This window comes from Cydia splendana, chromosome 12 (genome assembly GCF_910591565.1).
Source record: "Cydia splendana chromosome 12, ilCydSple1.2, whole genome shotgun sequence".
Lineage (NCBI taxonomy): Eukaryota > Metazoa > Arthropoda > Insecta > Lepidoptera > Tortricidae > Cydia > Cydia splendana.
In genome coordinates, this window is record NC_085971.1 from 20,455,188 (window position 1) to 20,481,245 (window position 26,058).

General features: G+C 35.5%; 1 protein-coding gene and 1 long non-coding RNA gene across 5 annotated transcripts in view; one reads left to right on the forward strand and one right to left on the reverse strand.

Annotated features, from left to right (window-relative positions):
- Positions 1-26,058, reverse strand: part of LOC134795644 (uncharacterized) — a 439,378-nt gene that overhangs the window by 260,160 nt on the left and 153,160 nt on the right. The window lies entirely within an intron of this gene.
- On the forward strand, positions 1,118-2,268 carry LOC134795845 (uncharacterized). Its single transcript, XR_010144868.1, has 2 exons — positions 1,118-1,257; positions 1,820-2,268. It is a non-coding gene; the product is annotated as an uncharacterized LOC134795845 (long non-coding RNA).

A 26,058-nucleotide genomic window follows, 5' to 3' on the forward strand; every position in this document is an offset into this window, starting at 1 on the left:
GTTAGTAACGAAATCATGACCCCAAAGTTAATTAAATAATTAAAATTAAAAAACACGACTTCGAGAAAGCGAACTGAAAATATGAAAATATTTTTTAGTTGTGTTAGTTACTCAACTTAATGAATGTAAAAATTCTAAAAAGTATAAAATAAAATTAATTAATTAAAAATTAAAAAACACGCCTGCGAAAAAGCGAACTGAAAAGACAAAAATAATTTTTAGTTGTGTTAGTTTAGTTGAGTAACTTAATGAATGTAAAAAATAATTAGAATATGAGTGTTTAGTGCAGGTTATAAACAACAAACGCAAAAGTTTTATGCTCATTTAGGATCGTGACTGTACCTGTGTATTTTATTTCAATTGCAGTCGGGGACCTTGATGTATTGTCATTTTCCCATTTAATAGGTTCCCGACTGCAATTGAAATAAAATACACAGGTACAGTCACGATCCTAAATGAGCATAAAACTTTTGCGTTTGTTGTTTATAACCTTCACTAAACACTCATATTCTAATTATTTTTTACATTCATTAAGTTACTCAACTAAACTAACACAACTAAAAATTATTTTTGTCTTTTCAGTTCGCTTTTTCGCAGGCGTGTTTTTTAATTTTTAATTAATTAATTTTTTCAACCTAGCGTTTTCCCGGCCTAGCGCCAGGGTCCGCTTTCCTGCTCAGTCTTCTCCACTTTGCCCGGTGTTCGACATCCTCTGGTGTCAGATTGTTCTCTTCCATGTCCGCTATCACGACGTCCAGCCAGCGCTTCTTGAGGATGACACACGTTAGACCGGGCCGTGTCCGGGCCGGAGCTTCCGGCGCATCGTTTAAGGAAAGTAGCACGTGATCGCCTGTCATGTCATAGAAAAGTAAGCACCGAAAGCTCCGGCCCGGACACGGCCCCGTCTAACGTAAGTCATCCTTTATTAGGTGTAATATAAACCTACAAAAAAATCCCTACTTTGTTTATTTAATTGAATTGAATTCACGGTCGCGCAAAATAATACGCTAATTGCACTTTATGTTATTGCATATCTAAGTGTTAGTAAATAATAATGTAATAGCAATAACACCTATAAAATAATCATAATACTTATTGCCTAAGTACTTATTTACACTTTATGTAAGAAATACTTTTTGTATATAATTTAGAGAAAAGGTATACAATTGTGCAAAGCTGTATAGCCTTATCTATTGTAACGAGTATGAGCTGTGATTGTGGCTATGCGCCAACTAGTTGTTTGTACATTTTTGCTTTGTAAGTACATTGGGTCGTTCTAATAATTATGTTCTTGTTAGTAGGTATAATTTCAGATGGTAGTTGTGGAATAGTTTAAGTCTAACTTGTATTTAATAAAAGCAAGTGACAAATGTTAATCAGTTTTTGTAATAAGTAACATTATTTTTTTGTGTCAATATTCATCATTAGAAACTTAAGAGCTGTGCTCTTGTCGGTGAAGCAATCTCCATGTATGTCTTTCTTTAAACTTTTCCTAGTGTCACTAGTAAAAACAATAGATCTTGGTAAATATTTTTGTAAGATTTACATATTTCAAGACGTGCACTTTTATGTGGTATAAGAGGCAAACAAGCACATGAATCGGCTGATGGTAAGCGATAACCTCCGCCCATGGACATCCGCAACACCAGAGTATGTGCGTTGTTGGTGTTTATGATGGGAGTACGCTTTTTTTTTTGAAGGTTTCAAGGTCATTTCGGTCCCGAAACATAGCAGGCGACAAATAACTTGCTTGTAAACATTTTATTATCCACATTATTATTTTTTAGGTATTAATAAATATAACGTGTTGTTTTTACAGCGTTAATGGCATGCTCAGGGCATGTCCAAGAAACGTCTAGAAGAAACAAAAACACGGATGGAAACTTAAAGAAATTACAATCATATCAACTCATTACCGGTCCTAAGCTTATTTCGCGTACATTTACAACACGTTCACTCTATACTTTTAACAAAAGTAATCTGATTTCCCACAAGGTTAGTAGCACACGCAATTTTTCTACTCTCAAAACTCGAACGCTCGAGTATCCCGTTCTATTTAATTCTCGGACACTCAACCTTCATAAGCTCAATAATCATACTACCCATTCCCCAACACTCAGGAATCGGACACTCAATTCTTCAACACTTAACACTCGAACACTCAATTATAATATGGTCAATCCTTATATACCTGAAACGCTCAACTCTGCTAAGCTTGAAAATAAAAATCGCGACAATTTAGTTTACGATAAAATTCTTCAAGAATGGCTGGAAGATACAATATTAACATTACCAGATAATGATGTAAAAGACTCCCGCCGCTCCCTCAACGAAGGACTGCACGATCATAAAAAACGGGTTATTAAAGATAAAGAAGGATCAAGGATACGCGCTGAAAATTTAAACGATAATGACATCATACTAAATAATGAATATGAATTAGACAAATTGCGGGTCCATGATCCAGTTATGCTGAATTTTGACGAATCATTCGCTGATATTGCTGCAAAAAAAATAAACGAAATCAAGTCTGAACATTTGAAAGTTAAATTAGAAGAAGAATCATCAAAATCAGCTCGTAGATTCGGCCAAACCACAAAGAAACCAAATCCATTGGACAGAATTTTAGATCTCATGGACCAGTTTCTTTTTCAAGCCCATTCTAAACTGATAAATGGAGAGTTGCTGATATTACAATATAAAGTCTACGTAAAGTATAAAATCGGTTATGTGTTCTCGCTGCTCAGGATTTTAAAGCAACATCAGATGAGGATATATTCGACCATGCATTTCTATCAATTTTACACGCCGAAAGTTAAAGGTACTAAGTATGTGACGTCCTTCGCTGACTTATCGTTTTACTTGGCCTTGTATGAGAAGCTGACACGCCTGAATGAAGATATCGTTACGTTAGTGACCTACTTGTTGACGTTGGACAAAGAACGTAAGAAAGAGGCAGCGATAGAGGCCACGAAATTCCCGAAGAGATACAAAGCCACGCCTCGTGACAATGAATGGTGGTGGCATACGTTACGAGTACCAAAGAACGGATAAAAATAAATAAACAAATATACACTCTGAAACATAAAGTACCTATCACATGGTTTCAGAGGATTTTTTTCTGCAAATACCTGTCAAGTAGACAGGTAATTGCATATAACATAAGTACTGATTATAAGCCTTCATTATCAACAAATAAAGTACCTCTGAAACATAAAGTACCTATCATATGGTATTTTTTTTGTTGATAATGAAGGCTTATAATCAGTACTTATGTTATAAATATCATTAATTCTCAATATCACATAATTATAATTATGTGATATTAAGATATATTATTTATAACAACAACAACTCCATTTCAACAACAACATTTGTAACTGATATAACACTATAAGTCACTACCTAATGTTTTAACATTTCCCCAATAAACACTTATCAAAACAAAGGCCTAGTTTCCTCTTTGGGTTTGTTAGTCAAGAGCTCCCTAGCTCTTATTATGGACATGTACATCCATGTATTATGGAACAAAATGCAGGGACAACGCTAGGAAGATCTGATGATGATCCACTGTCTGTCCACTGTTTTAACGTTTACTTTAGTAACTTTTCATTTAACATTAACACGTTTTTTTGTCACCATCGTGGTAAATAAAATACCTATCGAACATCGTCTGCGTGCGAGAGGGAGAGGTGATAATGATAAGAAAAATCGTAAAATAGAAATGGCTGCTAATACTCAGGAACACGAACCTTCGGCCCGATTCGAACTTTAAGATACGTCAAATATTACGACTAGATACGATATGTATTAGATATGTCAGTGTCAAATGATTCTTTCAGTGACGTTTCTTCTAACAAAAACGTCAGTTACGACACTGACATATCTAATCTATATCGTATCTAGTCGTAATTGACGTATCTAAAAGTTCGAATCGGGCCCTTTGTCATTTCCGTGCGAGCCCGTAATTGGGCCGAGTGAATGAGGTTTGTTAATATAATACATTAGGGTGAGAGAAACGGCTAAGGATAAAGGTTTTTGGAAATATTTTTTTTTATTTATTACTGCGAAAAAGAAGTACATTAATGTCCCAGTGTGTAGTACTTAGGTAAGTGTCATAAATATAGAAAATGTGATCAAGCCCTGCAAAGGCGATGGCGGTGGCCGGGCGTCAGTACAAAATGATTCTTGTTTATTTTTTTTTTACCTTTTTTGCCTACAGACAAATCTTATGGGTGAAACTCCAATGTTTACCTGTAACAAAATAAAAAGTATTTATTTAGTTGCAAAAATATTATCCACACATTATTTTTTAAGGTTCCGAACCCTTATAGGATCACCGACCACCCCCCACCCCCCCCCCCCCCCCTTTTATCTCCGAAACTACCTACTGGGTCAAAAATTTTGAAAAAAATACACAAAATAGTTCTTTACCTTTAGATGACAGGAAAATCTATTAGAAATGTGCAGTCAAGCGTGAGTCGCACTTAATTACTTAGTTTTTGATCCGACCCCTACGGCTTTTTTAAAGACATTTCATTCACGTTCCACATAAAAAAATACAATGTTAAAAATTGAATAATGTACGGAACCCTTGGAACGCGACTCCGACTCGCAATTGAATGGTTTTTCTAAAGCTATAGGAGGCAAACGAGTAGACAAATCGTCTCATGAAACGCTATTAAACCAAGCTACGCCCATGGTAACCTGCAGCACCAGACGGGTTGCAAGTGCGTTTCCGGGGCCTTTAAGATGGGAGTACGCATTTTTTTTGAAGGTTTGAATGTTGTATTATTGTGGAAATACAGCGAATGACAGATAATTCTAAATATTAGCTGTGCAAGGCAAAAAGTTTCAAGGAGAATGGCACAATTTTTCAGAACTCAGCGTTATGTCTATTTTTGTATTGAATTTTGAACAGCGTGCCAAGCGGGACGTTTTGACTACTACTATGACTACAAACTATGAGCTTGTTAGAATATTGTTATTCTATGTACAAATTGTATTACGTATAAAACTGACCTGTTTCTCTTTGACATCCAATGTTGATAATATATTACACTATTTAAACACTTAACACAACATCACGTGAATTTTACAGAATTTGTTATTTATGTGGGTACGATACGAAACCACGGCTGACAAGAGAAACAGTAAGTTAACCTACTACTAAGATTTGTAAACTACTTTGAAGTGATTATATTTCGTATTAATATTGCTGATTAATAATTATGTATGACCGAGTTTATTGAAAAGATGTTCTAATAGTTTTATTTTGCATAATTCGATAAATGGACTAGGTACATGAGAAACTACTTCTGTGACGTCACTTATCGAATGACAAGTGGCATGATCAACCAGTTGCCAGGTAGAAATGGGTATAAAAGGGACCGACCGATCCATTATTGATCATTCCTCATTCTGCAATTCTGATTCTGCATTCTGCCTTGCCCTGCAGCACTGAGTTAATCATCGCCAAAGGAATATTGAAAGTTAAGTAAATACTATGTTGGTAATTATTGTAATAATTATGTACCTACTTGATTAATTAGATGGATTAATTAATTAATAATTAATTAAATAATCTCTTACTGAATTATAAACTAATAGTGGTTGTATATATTAGTTGTTGATGATAAGGTGAATAAATTGTATTATTCAATTTCATAAAACAGTTTTATTTTCAATTACATCTGTTTATTATTTTATTTATCTTGCTTAAAACTTAAATAGTATCCAGTTATTGATTTAGCAGTTTTACATAATTATGAATCAAGGTAAATAAATAACATCCTGACAAGTTTTACCTTGAAAGTTAATATTGACTATCAATTTTTGAGTTTATTTTTAATATTTAAATATTTTAAAAATTATTCATTTATCTAACATCAGAAGTGGGATTGTATCCAGCTACACTTTACATATATACTTGTATAATTTCAGACGAATTTGGAAGCAGTGGATCCTTCTGAAAGCGGTTGCGGAAGCTGTCTCCGGTGCTCGCAGAAGAGACAAAGACATCGCTTTTCCCACCTTTAACCCCGCTACAAGCGACAGTGGAGCAGGGTCCTGGTGTACCACGAAGCTATGGTCAAGTAGAAAGATGTGTAGCAACTGTAATTAATATTTTTAACACAATGTGCAATGATTCGTCAGATTGGCCGAACGATCTTTATGTTATGTAGGTAAATATGTAATATATGTTACTCTATATTCGAATAGTGATCATACAAAGATTATACGTATAATTCATATTTATTGGTCAAAATCACTTAAAAGTGATTGATTAAAGTTATTCATTGATTGATTATTTTTTATTGGATTTGTAGCGATGAAGTTGAACACTTTCGCTGGTCGGCCTTTCATTTGGTGTTTTTCTGTCTCACTAGCAGCGAGTGAATGAGATTGACATGTCTAGATGATTGGCAAAGTGTTGGGTTAGTTAAAGCACTCCGCTGGTCGGTCATTTGTTTGGTGTTTGTTCATTTCATTAGCAGCGGGTGAATGGGACAAACATGTCTAGATATCTGGCAAGTGGTCAAAGTTAATAATATTATTTTAATCAATCACTATCCTATGATTATGCTATGGTGTTTTTTTATTGTTATTAAGATTATTAATTAATTGTGTACTTCGAGAACGAAGTACACGTCAGTATGGCCGTGTTAGAATATTGTTATTCTATGTACAAATTGTATTACGTATAAAACTGACCTGTTTCTCTTTGACATCCAATGTTGATAATATATTACACTATTTAAACACTTAACACAACATCACGTGAATTTTACAGAATTTGTTATTTATGTGGGTACGATACGAAACCACGGTTGACAAGAGAAACAGTAAGTTAACCTACTACTAAGATTTGTAAACTACTTTGAAGTGATTATATTTCGTATTAATATTGCTGATTAATAATTATGTATGACCGAGTTTATTGAAAAGATGTTCTAATAGTTTTATTTTGCATAATTCGATAAATGGACTAGGTACATGAGAAACTACTTCTGTGACGTCACTTATCGAATGACAAGTGGCATGATCAACCAGTTGCCAGGTAGAAATGGGTATAAAAGGGACCGACCGATCCATTATTGATCATTCCTCATTCTGCAATTCTGATTCTGCATTCTGCCTTGCCCTGCAGCACTGAGTTAATCATCGCCAAAGGAATATTGAAAGTTAAGTAAATACTATGTTGGTAATTATTGTAATAATTATGTACCTACTTGATTAATTAGATGGATTAATTAATTAATAATTAATTAAATAATCTCTTACTGAATTATAAACTAATAGTGGTTGTATATATTAGTTGTTGATGATAAGGTGAATAAATTGTATTATTCAATTTCATAAAACAGTTTTATTTTCAATTACATCTGTTTATTATTTTATTTATCTTGCTTAAAACTTAAATAGTATCCAGTTATTGATTTAGCAGTTTTACATAATTATGAATCAAGGTAAATAAATAACATCCTGACAAGTTTTACCTTGAAAGTTAATATTGACTATCAATTTTTGAGTTTATTTTTAATATTTAAATATTTTAAAAATTATTCATTTATCTAACATCAGAAGTGGGATTGTATCCAGCTACACTTTACATATATACTTGTATAATTTCAGACGAATTTGGAAGCAGTGGATCCTTCTGAAAGCGGTTGCGGAAGCTGTCTCCGGTGCTCGCAGAAGAGACAAAGACATCGCTTTTCCCACCTTTAACCCCGCTACAAGCGACAGTGGAGCAGGGTCCTGGTGTACCACGAAGCTATGGTCAAGTAGAAAGATGTGTAGCAACTGTAATTAATATTTTTAACACAATGTGCAATGATTCGTCAGATTGGCCGAACGATCTTTATGTTATGTAGGTAAATATGTAATATATGTTACTCTATATTCGAATAGTGATCATACAAAGATTATACGTATAATTCATATTTATTGGTCAAAATCACTTAAAAGTGATTGATTAAAGTTATTCATTGATTGATTATTTTTTATTGGATTTGTAGCGATGAAGTTGAACACTTTCGCTGGTCGGCCTTTCATTTGGTGTTTTTCTGTCTCACTAGCAGCGAGTGAATGAGATTGACATGTCTAGATGATTGGCAAAGTGTTGGGTTAGTTAAAGCACTCCGCTGGTCGGTCATTTGTTTGGTGTTTGTTCATTTCATTAGCAGCGGGTGAATGGGACAAACATGTCTAGATATCTGGCAAGTGGTCAAAGTTAATAATATTATTTTAATCAATCACTATCCTATGATTATGCTATGGTGTTTTTTTATTGTTATTAAGATTATTAATTAATTGTGTACTTCGAGAACGAAGTACACGTCAGTATGGCCGTGTTAGAATATTGTTATTCTATGTACAAATTGTATTACGTATAAAACTGACCTGTTTCTCTTTGACATCCAATGTTGATAATATATTACACTATTTAAACACTTAACACAACATCACGTGAATTTTACAGAATTTGTTATTTATGTGGGTACGATACGAAACCACGGTTGACAAGAGAAACAGTAAGTTAACCTACTACTAAGATTTGTAAACTACTTTGAAGTGATTATATTTCGTATTAATATTGCTGATTAATAATTATGTATGACCGAGTTTATTGAAAAGATGTTCTAATAGTTTTATTTTGCATAATTCGATAAATGGACTAGGTACATGAGAAACTACTTCTGTGACGTCACTTATCGAATGACAAGTGGCATGATCAACCAGTTGCCAGGTAGAAATGGGTATAAAAGGGACCGACCGATCCATTATTGATCATTCCTCATTCTGCAATTCTGATTCTGCATTCTGCCTTGCCCTGCAGCACTGAGTTAATCATCGCCAAAGGAATATTGAAAGTTAAGTAAATACTATGTTGGTAATTATTGTAATAATTATGTACCTACTTGATTAATTAGATGGATTAATTAATTAATAATTAATTAAATAATCTCTTACTGAATTATAAACTAATAGTGGTTGTATATATTAGTTGTTGATGATAAGGTGAATAAATTGTATTATTCAATTTCATAAAACAGTTTTATTTTCAATTACATCTGTTTATTATTTTATTTATCTTGCTTAAAACTTAAATAGTATCCAGTTATTGATTTAGCAGTTTTACATAATTATGAATCAAGGTAAATAAATAACATCCTGACAAGTTTTACCTTGAAAGTTAATATTGACTATCAATTTTTGAGTTTATTTTTAATATTTAAATATTTTAAAAATTATTCATTTATCTAACAAGCTCCATATAAAATGACACGTAACGTGACGTCACGCCATCGAATGAAATGTACACTAGGGGTACCTACTGACATAAGAAGACATCGTTTTAAAATGATAGCGTTAGTTCGATTGCATGGGAGCGGCTTTATGGTGGCGGGTTTTTCTTATAAATAAATAAATATTACAGGACATTTATTTTACACAAATTGACTAAGCCCCACGATAAGCTCAAGAAGGCTTGTGTTGTGGATACTCAGACAACGATATATACAATATATAAATACTTAAGTAGGTACCATCACGCTCCGCGATTGTAGCGCCATTTAGGGTCCTAGCTACATTGGTTGTTCAATAGTTACGTTATAGAATTTCCAATTTAGCAAGAACCCTAATTGGCATAACAATCCCGTGTGGTGACTGTACATAGAAAACAACCATGACTCAGGATCAAATATCTGTATCATCATACAAATAAATGCCCTTACCGGGATTCGAATCCGGAACCATCGGCTTCATAGGCAGGGTCGCTACCCACTAGGCCAGACCGGTCGTAAAAATTTAGGGTTAGTGTGACTTAAAACTATATAGGCCACCGTGAATCGTAAAATGCGAGCACGTAGTGTATTCCAAAACCTTTGCTCCATGGCGGACGTACAGTTGGAAACCTTCCAAAGATAGCTCGCGCTGGAACAGGTACAGTCGCCATCACATTGTATATCGGAGCGGCCAAGGCACTCACAAATAACTGAACACGCCTTTATTGTCAAGGCATTATTACTCTATTTATTTATTTAACGTTTTAAAGCAGGTTTTTATTAAACTTAAAAAACTAAACACTATTTAGGCGACACAACCGCGTGGCTCCGTTCAATCGTCTGGTATCGGATTCGGCAGTTTGCCCCGGAACCTCCGGAAATCGACACCCGCGATGTCGTGTTTCGGAGTGTGTCCACGACACGCACTCTAATGTTAGAGTGCGTGTTCAGACATCTTGACCAGGGATGTTGCGGATGTAGATATTTTGACATCCGCGGATGCGGATGCGGATACAGACATTTAAAGGCTTACATCCGCTGATGCGGAATCGGATGCGGATGTCAAGATTAGGTACTTAGAAAACGTCAAATATTACATTTTTAGTATTTTTTATTGAAAAAAAAACGAAAGGTTTAGTATTTGAGCAAGAATATAGGCGCGTTATATTTAATTAACAGTAACTTGGCCGACTTTTCTGGATCTAGGCGATTTCGTTATAGGTAATGACGAAATTATTACGCCGCCGCTAAGACGTTCCTGTACCGACTTGTTCGACATCCGCATTCGCATAAGCTCCGCGTCGATTTTATGCGGATGCGGATGCAGCTGCGGATGTTGAAAACAATGCAGAAGTTCCGCGGTTGCGGATGCGGATGTTCGCAACATCCCTGATCTTGACCACCTCGGCCGCTCCGATATTATCTCATGGCGAATGGAAAGTATAAATACCTACTCGGTATTCAGCGAAGATCTCCGTTTCAGAGGGCCTACCGCGTAACTCGTTCGACGTGTTGCCTCCCTGTCACACTTATGTACGATTGTACAAGTGCGACAGAGAGGCAACACATCGAACGTGGTTCGCGGTAGACCCGCAGCTTGGGCAATAATGCTTTCGTGGCTTTACAAAAGGCGAACCTTAATAAGATTACAAACGTCACACCCAAATGCACATAAAAATACAGGACACTTACACTAAAACCTATAACAAAACAAAAACATAACTGTTAGCTATTTACCCACTTATTTTTTCAAAATCTAAGAACAAAGAAAGCATATTAACAAAGTTCCACGTCAGAAACAAACCCCACATCTCGATTACTGTAATAAATAACTTCAATGAAAACCTTTTCAATACTTACGTAAAACTTACGAGTCTACCTCTAACCACCAAAGGTCGTATACCAAAACGGAAAAGACTGAGATATGATGTTTTGCGTTAGCAACTTTTTCTTTTGTTTGTTCGAGTAAAAGCCTCTTTTATCAAGTTGCCAGACAAAAACCGGCTTTTAGGATGTATACCTGGAAATCACGTATACACCTGGAAATGGCAAAGGGCCGAGCGTGGGTGAGTATAGCGAAATTATAAGAGTAAGGAAATTTTCATTCGACGGTATTGTATTAGGTACTTATTTGTTGTTCCGACTCGGGCACTTTGAGATGTTATACCAAACATGTATCAATAAACATCTCATGATATCCGGCCCGATTCGAACTTTAAGATACGTCAGTTAATAGATCTAGAAACGATATGGATTAGATGTGTCAGTGTCAAAAGTGACACATTTAATCCATATCGTTTCTAGATCTATTAATTGACGTATCTTAAAGTTCGAATCGGGCAGATTGTCTCTAGTAATATTTTAGTAGGTAACTTAATATAAGTGTAATTACGTTATTTTGTTGTGAAATACCGTTATAGGCGGTTTTGTTTGTAGCCTAATATTTATAGGGGGCGTGCATGGACTATAGGGGACAGCATAGGAGCCGTCAGATTTTAGGTGCGAGGCGTAAATGTGATGTTTTTGCCTCCGATGTAGCCCACAAAATGGCAGAACCTACTATGCAAAATGGCAGAACCTACTATGCAAAAGGAAACGTACCTATGAGAACGGTATTTGGTAGCACTTGCTTTGGCACATATGTTTCCGATTCAGGCCACAAGATGGCAGACCCTCGAACGTGCACGGACCCTATTGCAAGATACTATACATTTATTATCGTGTTGTAGCAAGATGCAATGTCGTGCCATGGAAATCCATGGCGTGTCTAGTGAAAAATCATGCATTTTTCGTTTTATGATAAATTGTAAGAACCGCCGTTACGTCTTTAGCACGAAAGTTATAAATGTAGAAAGAACGAAGCGTGTTCAAATAAATTAATTTGATTGGCACGCACTGATATAATATAGTTGATTCCATGACGAGCAAAATTAATGACGCAAATGTAGTTTCAAGCTTTATACAACACTCGAAATTCGTCTACATGAAAAACAACCACAACTGCTACAACTATACAAACAAAATTGATCCTTATAAGTATCACTTAAGGTGCAAAATAGGTCAAATAATGATTAGTGTATAAGTCGTTTTTCGAGTGAAAAGCCCGAATTGAAATGTATTTAATTGAATAATTTCTCGTCGCTTTGAACACGTTGCGTTGCGGATACTTTTTAGTTATATGTATTAAGTAAATATGATGCAGTCGGTATATATGTCGGCGGCCGATCGTAAGATCAGGCATATCGTGAAATTCCTAGGCATATCGTGAAACGTAAAAATCTTTCACGCGTTCCCTGAGTCGACGGAGCCCCGCTACGCGGGCCTCCTATTTCTGGGCAGTTTGCCCTTCGGGCATCTGAAGCAACCTAACGAACCTATCCTACCTATGTATTGGTTTAATGTGACTATCGTCAAAACATTACACAGGAACATTACGATCTGCCTGATCTTACGATCGGCCTACGACATATACATGTGTATTATTTCTCGTGTGCAAACGAGATTATGTTACTAATGAGATAAATTTAATGAAGGGCTTCATTAAAATCATGGTGAACAATTATGAGTTACGAAACATTGAAACTTCGAGCAAGTAGCGTGATTACAAATGATGTTGTTGAGGTTAAAATAATAATAAATTAATGCAATATTAGATGAAACTTCATAAAAAAAAAGTTTTATCGGCTTGCCAAGAGCCTTAAAAATTTTATTTCTATTTTATTTTATTTTTATTTTCCATAATACGCTATTAAATATTTATCATTCAATCATCACTTTTTAAATTTAATTTCCCCAGACAACATGAGGAAACAGCTCAAAATTTGCATCGTATTTCATTGCCCCTCTTGTGGATAAAATGCGAATTCCTCGTCAAGTTTTAAAGAATAAAGAAAGCCTTTACGAGCTGGAGTGTTGAAAAGTACTTTAAATAACGCTTTTGTATTACATCAACAGAACAAACCTCAAAATCCGAGCTACTATCAAACCTCCCCGTACATTTTAATTAACTTCGTTTAAAATTCAAAAGTTTTGTTCGAATCGCGCCGCGAAGGCGAACTTTGTCGTAATCAACGTGGCCATTTTGTTTTTTTTTGACTGTTGGAATTTGGAATAGTTTTAGGGTTCAGTGGGATTACCTATATTTCGTATTTAACGAGGATTTTGCTTTTATTTAACGAGTTTTAAGTTATCAAATTTCTTCAGTATGTGGATGCTAAAATTATGTTATTTAATTTGACGAGAATTTGCAAGCAAGAATTTGCTTGCAAATTCTTGCTTGAATAAAGTGCGAAAATTAAAATTTCTATAGTTGATTAATCTCTAGCGCCCGTATATTTCGAATTTATTTTATAGTACGTCGGTGGCAAACAAGCGTACGGTAAGCAGACTCCGTAACCTATGTACGCCTGCAACTGCAGTGGTACGCTTGCTTGCTTGGAGTTGCATGTGTTTGATGTCTCTTTTAGAAACAAAATATATTTTTGAATGTTGTAAAATTCATCTATAAAAGGATTTTTGAAATTAAACTCCTATTTTTTTTTATTAGGATGAAAATCGAGTTCAACTCCATTCTTATTCTCAGTTATTAATGACTATAGATGTTGTAGGTACGATGAGGACTTTGACGATGGAGGTATAATTTACAATATTTAGATCACAACGGTTACTCACTTGTATTTTTAGTCGCTATAAATACAAGTGAATGTAACCGTTGTGATCTAAATATTTTAAAATATGTCCCACGAAAGTTTCACGAGGTATAATTTATTATTTTAGGCTTCCAGAGTTTACTAAATGCATCACCATCGTAGATACGGAACCCTCGATGCGTTATCCCGACTCACATTTGAATCTCGAACTCCGAATAGTGGCTGTGACGTTTTTATTATTCCATTAGCTGTACGTTTCGCGGCAGAATAATCCAGAATGCAACGGGAACTGCAAGTTTAGCACGTTTTTACACCCGCATGTAGGGTTGTCAATGTTGTCATATGTCAGGATTTCCCCTAACATGCCAGGTTTGGTCTGGATTACGGAATCTTAGCGAGTTTCAGGGTTTTTTAGAAACCTCAACTAACCATTACAAATAACTTTGATTTGTTCCCAAATAAATTTATTTAAATAAAATATATAAATCACATTATTTTAACTCCAAACGTGGCATTCCTGACGCGACGTCACAATTGTCACAAGTGATCACGATGTACGAGATAATTTAGCAATTTAATATGAGTTTGATTTAAAAAAATATATTGCATGCTGAATTATTTTAGAAGGAATAATTTTATATAAAATCCATGAAAGTGTGTTCATTTGGGCCTAAACTACTTTTACTATTACCTATTATGCGGTCGTATCACAATACACGCTAAATAAATACAAGGCAACATTCTCTTTTATAACAACTCCGCAATGTGAATATATTGGAAACATTGATTTATTTGTCGACGAAGTGCTACTGTTCTCTAGAAACGAAAACCTTAAAAAAACATTGGCGGTATTGAAAAATTATAATATTTTGTTAGCGCTCTTTCTATTCTGTTAGTTTTCGTTAGAAACACAGAAAATCGGAACATATACGTATTACGTATGGCTTCTAAAAATAATTAGCTAGAGTTAGGCCAAGAAAAGTCTGCAGTGATTTTGATAGCCCACGCAGTGCAAGTGTTATTTTAAACGTCGAACTACTATAAAATTATGACGTATAAATAACATTTTCACTGCGTGGGCTATCAAAATCGCTGCAGACTTTTCTTGGTCTAACTCTATTTACATTGTAGTACTTGTATAGTGCAATGACCTTGATTAAAATGTAATAACTTGTTATGGTTTTGATATCGGATCGGATCGGATCGTTGGTGATCGTCTTGGTGATAGCGCACATATTTCACCTAATTTTTATGCACTCCGCGTGAGCAAGGGCTTGTGCACAAATCACGCGAGGTTCGATAGGGGGAGGGGGGTTCACGAAAAAATCACGATAGATCACGTTGGGGAAGGGGGGTATAAGGAAACCTCACGTGTATTTTTCTACAGTGACCGAAACTAAGAAAAAAAAACCTGCCACATGAGTAGATACTTTTTCTCGGTTTCGTTAAAAATAAATCTTTACTCTGCACTCAAAATAGCGAGTCTATTTAACGAAAATAGAAAAATAAACAAGATTTTCTATATACAATACAATTTATCTTAAAATTATTAAAAGAACCAGGGTCCTGGTCTCCAGCAGAATAAGTGGAACAGATAGTCAAGGCTAGTTTTGGGTAGAATCAATATATTTTCTATTCAAACATTGACATTACTTTAGACGTAATATGTTTACAGTATATTGTGCCAGTCTGGTACATATGCAACCTCCAATACGCCCTCTTAAACTATTACGGACATACATAATTACTATTGTACTCGTCTGTACTCGGTACATAAAATAAAAATTTATATTATAAACTATTGCCTGACTGTACCCAGACATAGAAATCCGCCAACAAATTAAATCGCATTAAAAGAAAAACTAGAAAAATTATTCTATTACCTAACACAAAACATTTAAAAACATTAACACATTATAGTATCAAACACCTAAGTACTACTCTAATTCGCCCTCTTAATAGCATAATTTGACAGGGATAAATCCTTCAAAAAACCTTTTAACTTCGGGCCAGAAACACTTTTAGTTAAAATGTCCGCTATCATTTTATCTGTTGACATATACCTTATTTCAACCTTATTAGCCAGTACACACTCACGGATAAAATGATACTTAATGTCAATGTGTTTTGTCCTATTATGCATCATTTTGTTGGCTGCAATTTTATGTGCCGACTGATTGTCGTTAAAAATGACTACAGGTTTACTCCCTCCAGTAGTCAAACTGTTCAGTAAACTACGCAAATATAATGCTTCCTTTGAAGCTTGGCTCAGCCCTACGTACTCTGCCTCTGTAGAGCTCAATGATACTGTCGCCTGTTTTTTGCTTTCCTAAGAAACAATATTGTAGCCTAACTTGAAAATTAACCCCGTGAAGGATTTGCGATCGAGCGCGCCACCCCAATCTGCGTCTACATAGCCACGTAAGTCCAAATCACCAGTCTTTCGAAAAATGAGACACATGTTAGACGTACCTTTTAAATACCTTAAGACCCGTTTCGCGCACTTAAAGTGTATTTCATCATAACATGAATTAAATTGAGAATACACTTACGGCGTGTGCAATATCTGGTCGCGTATTACAGGCTAAATTATTTAGACATCCTATCAAATTTTGGTATGGTAGGTGGCATTGGGAATCAGTCGATCTGTCTAATTTCATTCCTACTTCCATTGGAGTAGTTACCGGCTTAGCTTCTGTCATGTTAAAGTCCCTCAAGCAGTCCAAAATAAACTGCTCCTGATCAAGATGAATAAGTCCCTTCTCTCGTCTCAGTCTCATGCCTAAAACATGTCTAGCCGCGCCTAAGTCTTTCACTTTAAACTTGTCAAGCAAACCTGATTTTAATCTTTGCTTTTCCTGTTCACAATTGCCAAATATAAAAAGATCATCAACATAAATCACGACAATTAACTTCTTTTTACCTTTAAGCTGTTTTTGATACAAACACGGTTCTATTTTTGATTGTACAAAGCCTAAATTTAACATTTCACTGTCCAACTCTTTGAACCAAGCATTAGACGCTTGTTTCAAACCATACAGAGATCGCTGCAGCTTACATACCTTGGTTTCTTGACCTTTTGCGACTGCTCCTTTCGGCTGAAGCATGTAAATATCCTCTTTTATCTTCCCGTATAAAAATGCAGTCGTGACATCCCATTGGTCAATGAACCAATCGTATTCAGCAGCTAGCGAGAACAATAATCGTAGAGTAGAGCTTCTAACTACCGGAGAGTAGGTCTCCGTATAATCTACACCACATACCTGTGTGAACCCTTTCGCTACGAGTCTAGCCTTGTACTTCGTTACCTTGCCGTCGCTATCTTTCTTGATCTTGAACACCCATTTGCATTGGATTGGCTTCTTATCAGCTGGTAGATCCACTAACGTCCAGGTCTGGTTCTCCTTCAGTGACGTAAGTTCATCATCTATAGCTTTCTGCCATAATTCGCTGTCCGGTCTCGCCAATGCTTCCTCTATGGTGACAGGAGCTCCATCAAGATTGCTCTCTTTGGCATACATAACATTGCAACCGTACCGATCAACTTGTCTGCGTTCTCTCTGAGGATACCTCCTGTCTGATAGGCCAGGTATTATCACTTCGCCATTAGTGACCACCTCATCAGGTACTTGCTCATGCACAGGTACTTCAGGTTCAGGTCCTTCTATGTTCTCGTCTACAGCGTCAAGAAACTCATTCTCGTGCACTTTCGATACTTCAGGAACACTCGTGGATCCATTTGATAAACAGGGCTGACTATCAGAGTCCGTATCGAGGTTAATGACGACTTCTGACGACTTATTGACGTTCTCATTTTGAAGAAACACATTTTCTAAAAATTTGACGTCTCTCGCAGTTGTCACTTCACCCGTCTTTGGATTCATCAGACGATAACCTTTCTGATTGTCTGGATATCCTATGAAAATCATTGGTTCTGTCTTCATATCAATTTACGTCTCTTTTGTTTTGGTATAAGTCTATAAGCCAAACAACCAAATATTCTCAGATGACTGACATCCACGTCTTTTCCAGTCCAAAGCTTTTCAGGCACTGCATTATTCAAAGCTTTCGTGGGGCTTCTGTTCTTCAAATAAACAACAGTATTTACAGCCTCCGCCCAATATTTTTTGCTCAAGTTCGATTCTGACAGTAGTGTTCTTGCTTTTTCGATGATCGTACGATTGGCTCTCTCGACAACAGAATTCTGCTCAGGCGTGTAGGGTACAGTCGTCTGGTGTTTTATTCCTGCAGACTTTAAAAAAGCATTAAATATTGCATTATAGTACTCTCCACCTCCATCCGATCTTAAAATTTTAATCGATTTGCTCGTCTCATTCTCTACTTCCACCTTATATTCACGGAACTTATCGAAAGTTTGACTTTTATTTTTCAAAAAATAAACATGAGTCTTTCGAGTATAATCGTCGATAAACAGCAGAACATACCTCGAACCTCCGAACGACGGCTCTTCCATGGGTCCGCATAAATCAGTGTGAACGATTTGCAGAACATCCGTGGCTCTCGTACCTTTGTTTTTAAAGGGACTCTTGCACGTCTTTCCTTCAATGCAGGGAATACATGGTTCGCACAAATCTGTGCTCTTAAATTGCATACCGGTCACGATGTTTTTCATTTTCAACATATAATTTCGGGATAAATGGGCCAAGCGCTTATGCCAAACGTTAGAAATGTTTTCATTTTGTTTTGACAGTGTCAAATACACGACGTTGTTTTTCTTTTCTGTCAACTCGTAAATGCCATCGACCTCTTTACAACTTGCAATAGTTCGGTTCTTCTTTTGAATTACGCAACCTTTTTCGTCGAATATAACTTTACATTTCTTCTTGGTTAAGTCGCTTACCGAAATTAAATTCATGGACAAATCGGGAACATGCATAACGTTTTCTAAATTTAATTTTTCGTTCTCGCTGACTTGGGGCTCAGCGTTCCCCCGTCCTTTTACTTGTAATTTCTCACCGTTTGCTACCGATATTTTCATGCTGCCTCTTTCAGGTTTATAAGACAACAACTTACTCTTGTCGTGGGTAAGGTGGTTAGAGCATCCACTGTCAAGATACCACTTATCTTTGTCAATCGCCTCCTTAGTGTTCAGGCAGACATTCGCGGTCTTGGTACGCTCCTTGCATTCTGACGCCTTATGTCCTTCCTGGTGGCACCTGTAGCACTTATAAACAAACTTCTGCTTACGATCGTTAGGTTTAGGTGTAGATCTGGCATCGTTTCGTGCTTTACGTGTCACTAACGCTTGCTCGTAGTCTGTGTTCAACTTGCTTTGACGACCTCCTTCTTGCAACAATTTCGTCTTAATTTGCTCTAACGTGATTGGTTGGCCACTATTATCTACAGCCATTATGAGGGGGCTGTACTCCGCCGTCAAACCACCGAGCAAGATCGATATCAACCAATTTTCTTGGATTTTTGCGTCAATATCATCCAATTGCTGTGCAAGGTACGTCACTTTGGATATGTAGCTCTCCATAGAATTGAAATTCTCCAACTTACAGTTAAAGAGCTCTCGCTGTATGTGGATACGTCTGCCCCAACCTTTATCTTCATAGGCGTTCTTCAGGTTGTTCCAGGCTTCTTTGGCAGTCTTCGCATTGTAGACGTGGAACCCTACGTGCGCGAGTACGACTCGCACTTGGCCGGTTTTTTATTTAGAAAAAGTTCAAAATGGCGGGAATTGGCACTATTGTGAGTTCGCTGTGATAATTACTCAACGAAGGAAGTACATACAACTCACAGACCTAATAGTTTACTCGATGCAGAATGGCCTTGACCATTATAAAGTTTCGTAGCGATACATGTACACAAACCTTATAACTAGCCAACAAACTGGTGTAAACTGGTACCGAACTGCAAAACTTGGATACTCCGTCTCTGTTAGCGAAAATTCACTAGGGTGTTGTACATAACAGCTTAAACAGTGTAAATGAGTCCTCACTTCCTCAGTATGGTGTTATAAATCGAAAATACAATATAAAAGGGAAAGAAAAGGGCCAAGGGATTGGAAGGAAAGGAAAGGAAAAAACCGGACAAGTGCGAGTCGGACTCGCCCACCGAGGGTTCCGTACTTTTTAGTATTTGTTGTTATAGCGGCAACAGAAATACATCACCTGTGAAAATTTCAACTGTCTAGCTATCACGGTTCGTTAGATACAGCCTGGTGACAGACGGACGGACGGACAGCGGAGTCTTAGTAATAAGGTCCCGTTTTACCCGCTTTAAAAGAAGAAGCTAGTAATAAGGTCCCGTTGTTCCCGTTGTGGGTACGGAACCCTAAAAAGGGGAGGTGGAAAGGGAATGAGAAGAGGGGACATTACCTTATGCGAGATTATATACAGTTAGTTTTCGGTTTACTTATATTTTATTTATAAATTCGTTGTGAGGATAACAATAAGCGTTTTAAAGGACATTAAATAAATCAATCTGTTAAAAAAGAGTCTAGATCGAGGCCAGATATCCATGAGAATATAGGCCAGATAACCAAACAGATAGAAAAGCAACCCTATTAGTGAGGATTTGACTATGAGGATCTTATAATTAGCAAATATGGTCATACCCCATGAGTATGGCTTTACCCCGTATTTGATAAGTAGGAGTTATAAGAAGAACATGTTGTAGAAACATGTAGAAGAGCTAGTCAACTAAAACTACGTAATTGATCCGATCGAAATAAGTATTGTAAGATGTTCGGAAGATTTCTAGTGTACCTTCTGTTGCATATAATGCCTGTGCTAGTAATTACTCGGTCGATACATGATTTAGCTCCGAAACCGCCCGGTGCATAGCTTTGTGCAACATTACACTTTGTGCCATCATAGATCATAGATTGAAATAGATGAAGCATGTACCTACAACAAAGTTCCTGCCTCGCGGAGCTACACTGTGGAATTAACTGTCTTTCCGGACGGATACGACCTTAAAATCTTCAAGAAAATAGCGTACTCCTATTTTATAACCGGCAACGTACTTGCAACCCCTCTGGTGTTACAGGTGTCAGGGCGTGCGTGCAATTTTCATATTTTTAGCTTTTGTGCAAAAAATGTTACAACTTTTAATGGTCAGTTTTAGATCTAAGTATGTCATGATTTTTCTTTATCGAGAGAAAGTTGTTTGATGAGGTTTCGATCAATGAGTTTACTAGAGAAAATCCTATATCGATCCTATTACGATTTTTCCAATTCTCTGCTGGCTGAACCCACGGCACCTCAAGAATAGTGTATTACAAAATGAGAGCGCCAATTTATTGAAGAAGAAGAAGAAGAAAGCATTTATTAGCACAATAACATAACCTTAAAACTAAGAATAATTACACAAAATGAAAACTTGCGTTTAATGGTCCTCACTCAGCTAGGTGTCACGGTATGAGCCACATGGCACAAACCGCGCGGCTGATTTTCAGTAAGGGCCAGTGGATTGACTAGATGACACTCAGTAAAGGACACAATGTACAAAAATAAAGGAAAGCTTAAATAAAATTAACATTCTAATAAAATTATTGTGTTTATTGTGACCTGATGGAGACTTTGATTCAATAGTAATGTGTAATCTAATTGGTGAAGTAATCTGCGGCTGCTGCACTATTGCACGATGCATTTTGTCGCCGGGGAGCATGTAACAGTGACATCAAAACCCACTTTGTCACGGATCGAGAAATAAGGATAAGTTTGAAACATCGGCCCGATTCGAACTTTAAGATACGTCAGTTAATAGCTGTAGAAACGATATGGATTAGATATGTCAATGTCAAATGTGACGTTTCTTCAAACAAAACGTCACTTTTGACACTGACACATCTAATCCATTATCGTCACGATATTTTTTTAATTTTTTTTTTCATTTGCATTTGTGTAAATTAATTATTTTTCTTGGATAATTTCTTACCCGATAGGCACGACAAGACCAGCGCTGGTTTCAAAGATAGCATTATTCTGAGTTGCTTCCATTTCGTGATGAAAACTTAAATAATTTTTGTTTCACCTTTTTCTGTCTGTTCAATATGTTTGTGATTGATTTATTCTTAATATAATTACGCTCAAATAGGCCCTTACAAACACCAATTTTGATCGTTTACCCCTAATGAGTTTGCTAATGAAATTACGTTATGTTGGTAACAAATTACGCCGATTGATCCAAAAGCAATTCGCCTATTTGCTGTCGCTACTATCAAAACTCATTACTTAGTCACTTTAGAAATTAACGAGTATTGGAAGTTTAATAAAATTCAACTGATTCGGCTTATTGGTGCGCGCAAGGTCCACCGTGAGTTGTGTGAGATATTTCTCTTTAAATACTTAGGCGCAAGGACCGGAAAACCCCTCTTTACGCTTAATCCTATCAATTCGGTAACCCAATCGATTCGGTTACCGTATCATTCGGTAACCCTATCATACTGTTACCTGATTGTAATGGTAACCTTATTGAAACGGTAACCCTAACCTTTAACCGAGTTAATCTCAAAACCCCATCGCGATAGGGTTTTTGTTAAGGGTTTTTAACAGGTTTTAATTCAGTTATGGTAACCTTTATTATCGGTTGCTTACTGGTTTGCTACATTAAAGTAGTTTTAGTGATGTGCCGTCAGAACTAAAAAAAATACTAAAAAATTTCTTTATTTTATTTAGTGAATAGAATCAGGCGTTACTTTGCGGAAATCCATACTAATTAAAACCAAAATATTACTTTGCTAATCCGCGAAAAGATTCGCGGATTAGCAAAGTAATATTTTGGTTTTAATTATTTTATTTACTTTATTTATATTTTGTTGATTTTATTGATTTTACTTATTAAATTTCTTTAATTTAATTTATTTATTTAATTGATTTAATTTATTGAATTTGTTGAATTTATTTTATTTATTTTATTTATTTTATTTATTTTATTTATTTTATTTATTTTATTTATTTTATTTATTTTATTTATTTTATTTATTTTATTTATTTTATTTATTTTATTTATTTTATTTATTTTATTTATTTTATTTATTTTATTTATTTTATTTATTTTATTTATTTTATTTATTTTATTTATTTTATTTATTTTATTTATTTTATTTATTTTATTTATTTTATTTATTTTATTTATTTTATTTATTTTATTTATTTTATTTATTTTATTTATTTTATTTATTTTATTTATTTTATTTATTTTATTTATTTTATTTATTTTATTTATTTTATTTATTTTATTTATTTTATTTATTTTATTTATTTTATTTATTTTATTTATTTTATTTATTTTATTTATTTTATTTATTTTATTTATTTTATTTATTTTATTTATTTTATTTATTTTATTTATTTTATTTATTTTATTTATTTTATTTATTTTATTTATTTTATTTATTTTATTTATTTTATTTATTTTATTTATTTTATTTATTTTATTTATTTTATTTATTTTATTTATTTTATTTATTTTATTTATTTTATTTATTTTATTTATTTTATTTATTTTATTTATTTTATTTATTTTATTTATTTTATTTATTTTATTTATTTTATTTATTTTATTTATTTTATTTATTTTATTTATTTTATTTATTTTATTTATTTTATTTATTTTATTTATTTTATTTATTTTATTTATTTTATTTATTTTATTTATTTTATTTATTTATTTTAATTATTTTAGTTATAATATAATAATATTTATAATAAGAACACACCACACAAGTAGGTATAAAGATAATCAATGTCAACTGTCAACAACGGAAGTGTAAATAAAATTCCGGACACAAAATATATTTTAATTACTGTTTTACGTACTAAAATCGTACTCAAATCACTTAGCAGCATAATATATACATTCTCACTTCTGAAAATTTTATGTTTGAGTGGATATTTTCGCATTTTCACAAAATAGTCTACTCTGAAGTTTTCCATATGTCAAACCACTAACTTAAAGAAGAATATCTTATCGAAGCGTGCAAAGCTGTCTTTTTATCTGCGGCAGATTCCAAAGGCCGAAAATAACCCAGCATCCTACAAAGAAAAAAGAAGTTCCGTTTGCGCCCGGGGACTGCGCCCTCGATGTGACAGTGCTGACATTTGTCATCTCAGTTTTTTATTATTTTTGTAAACATTGTATTATCTTATAGTTTTCGTATGGTTTATCTTATTTTAACGTAAGTTCTAGTTTTTACACATTCTTAGTTTTAAGCCTTGGTGGATGCAGACCTCTACGGCAGCCACTGGCAGCTCGTCTTCACAAGCATTTCCTTGCAATCAGTGCCACAAATCGTTCTCAACAACTCACGGCCTGAATATTCATATAGGAAAATGTCACAAAACTACAAATTCGCACATCATCGCTACATGCCCACCCGCCGTAGGGCCCCAACCCAGTCCGTCAACACCTCAGCAGAACGTAAACTTCTTCCATCTCCACCTCAGCCACCTTAAAAACAACATTCCTGTAATTAAAAGAATACCGCGTGGTGCAAGAATTGCCGTAGCAACCCGACTAACCGATGTCATCAATACATGCGTAGAAAGCAATAGCCTAGATTCCTGGGAAAACCTTCTTACATTCTCATTTTCCACTCTTCATGCTACTTTAGACAATAATCGACTATCACTTACTCAAAAAATAAAAAACAACTGTGCCCACCCCCTTAATCACCAGATTCCCATTTATCATCTAAACAACCATCTTTCTTATAGTTCATGCAACAACTTGAAAAAGACTGTAGAGGGAAAAGTGAGCGATGGTGACTTGAAAGGAGCTGCACGTTTGCTTTTTTCAACTGACGTACTGTCTGTGGACTCGACTGAAACACTTTCGGCTCTACGCGACAAACACCCGTCCGCCCCAGCAACTCCATACTTCCTAGATCCGCCTACAGAACCCAACGTGTGTCTTCAAGTTCAGGATAAGGACACATTAAATGCAATTCTTTCATTCAAAACGGGTTCTGCAGCGGGTCTAGACGGGTTATCCCCACAACACCTTAAAGATTTAACCTCACACTGCGTCGGCGATACAGGCAAACGCCTCATTATCGCCCTCACCAAACTTGTCAACCTCATGCTTTCCGGAAAAGTCAACCCCCTCTTTGTACCCATTATTTACGGCGCAAATCTTATAGCCCTCACAAAAAAAGACGGGGGAATCAGGCCCATTGCTGTTGGTTCAACATTTCGACGTTTAACTTCTAAAATATCCGTGCGTCACGTACTCTCGAAATTGCAAAAACAATTTGAACCGGTACAACTTGGTTTTGGTACTAAAGGTGGGTGCGAAGCCGCCGTCCATGCCCTTCGCACCTGCCTGTTCAATGACCAGTGTGAGGTACTCCTAAAAATTGACGTCAAAAATGCCTTCAATTCGCTCAATAGGGACGCCCTGCTTGCTGAAGTCAACAACCACGCTCCGGAACTTTATAACTATTTATTAAATTGCTATGCATATCCGTCGAAATTACTTTACAAAAACCACGAACTTTCCTCCGAAGTTGGCTGCCAGCAGGGCGACCCTCTCGGACCAGCCATCTTCAGTTTAGCTATCAATCCAGTTATTCAAAACCTAAATTCAAAATTTAACGTTTGGTATCTAGATGATGGCACCCTAGGAGGAGATGTAAACACAGTACTAGCAGACCTTTCGGAAATGAAAAATAAATTTAAGCTTATAGGGCTGAAATTGAATTTCGCGAAGTGCGAATTATATTTAAACCTTTACAATCCCGACATCGTACAAAAATTTCAAGCCCTCACTCCCAATATAAAAGTAGTCAATAAGGACTCTCTAAACCTCCTAGGGTCACCAATTTTCGAAGAAGCCATCCCCAGCATTATCACAAACACGATTACTAAATTCAAAAACTGCGCCGATCGCCTGAACGACATCAATTCTCATTCCGCTCTGACTATTCTAAAATTCTGCCTTTTCGTACCAAAATTTACTTATTTGCTCCGCTGCTGTCCATTTTGGAAACACCAAAACTCCTTATTACCGATTGACAACCTTATTAGATCTTCCCTTGAAACCATTCTAAATATACAGCTTAGCGAGCATTCTTGGAACCAGGCGTGCCTGCCCATCAGATTCGGTGGGCTGGGTACGCGCAAAATTTCTAGCGTTGCTTTGCCGGC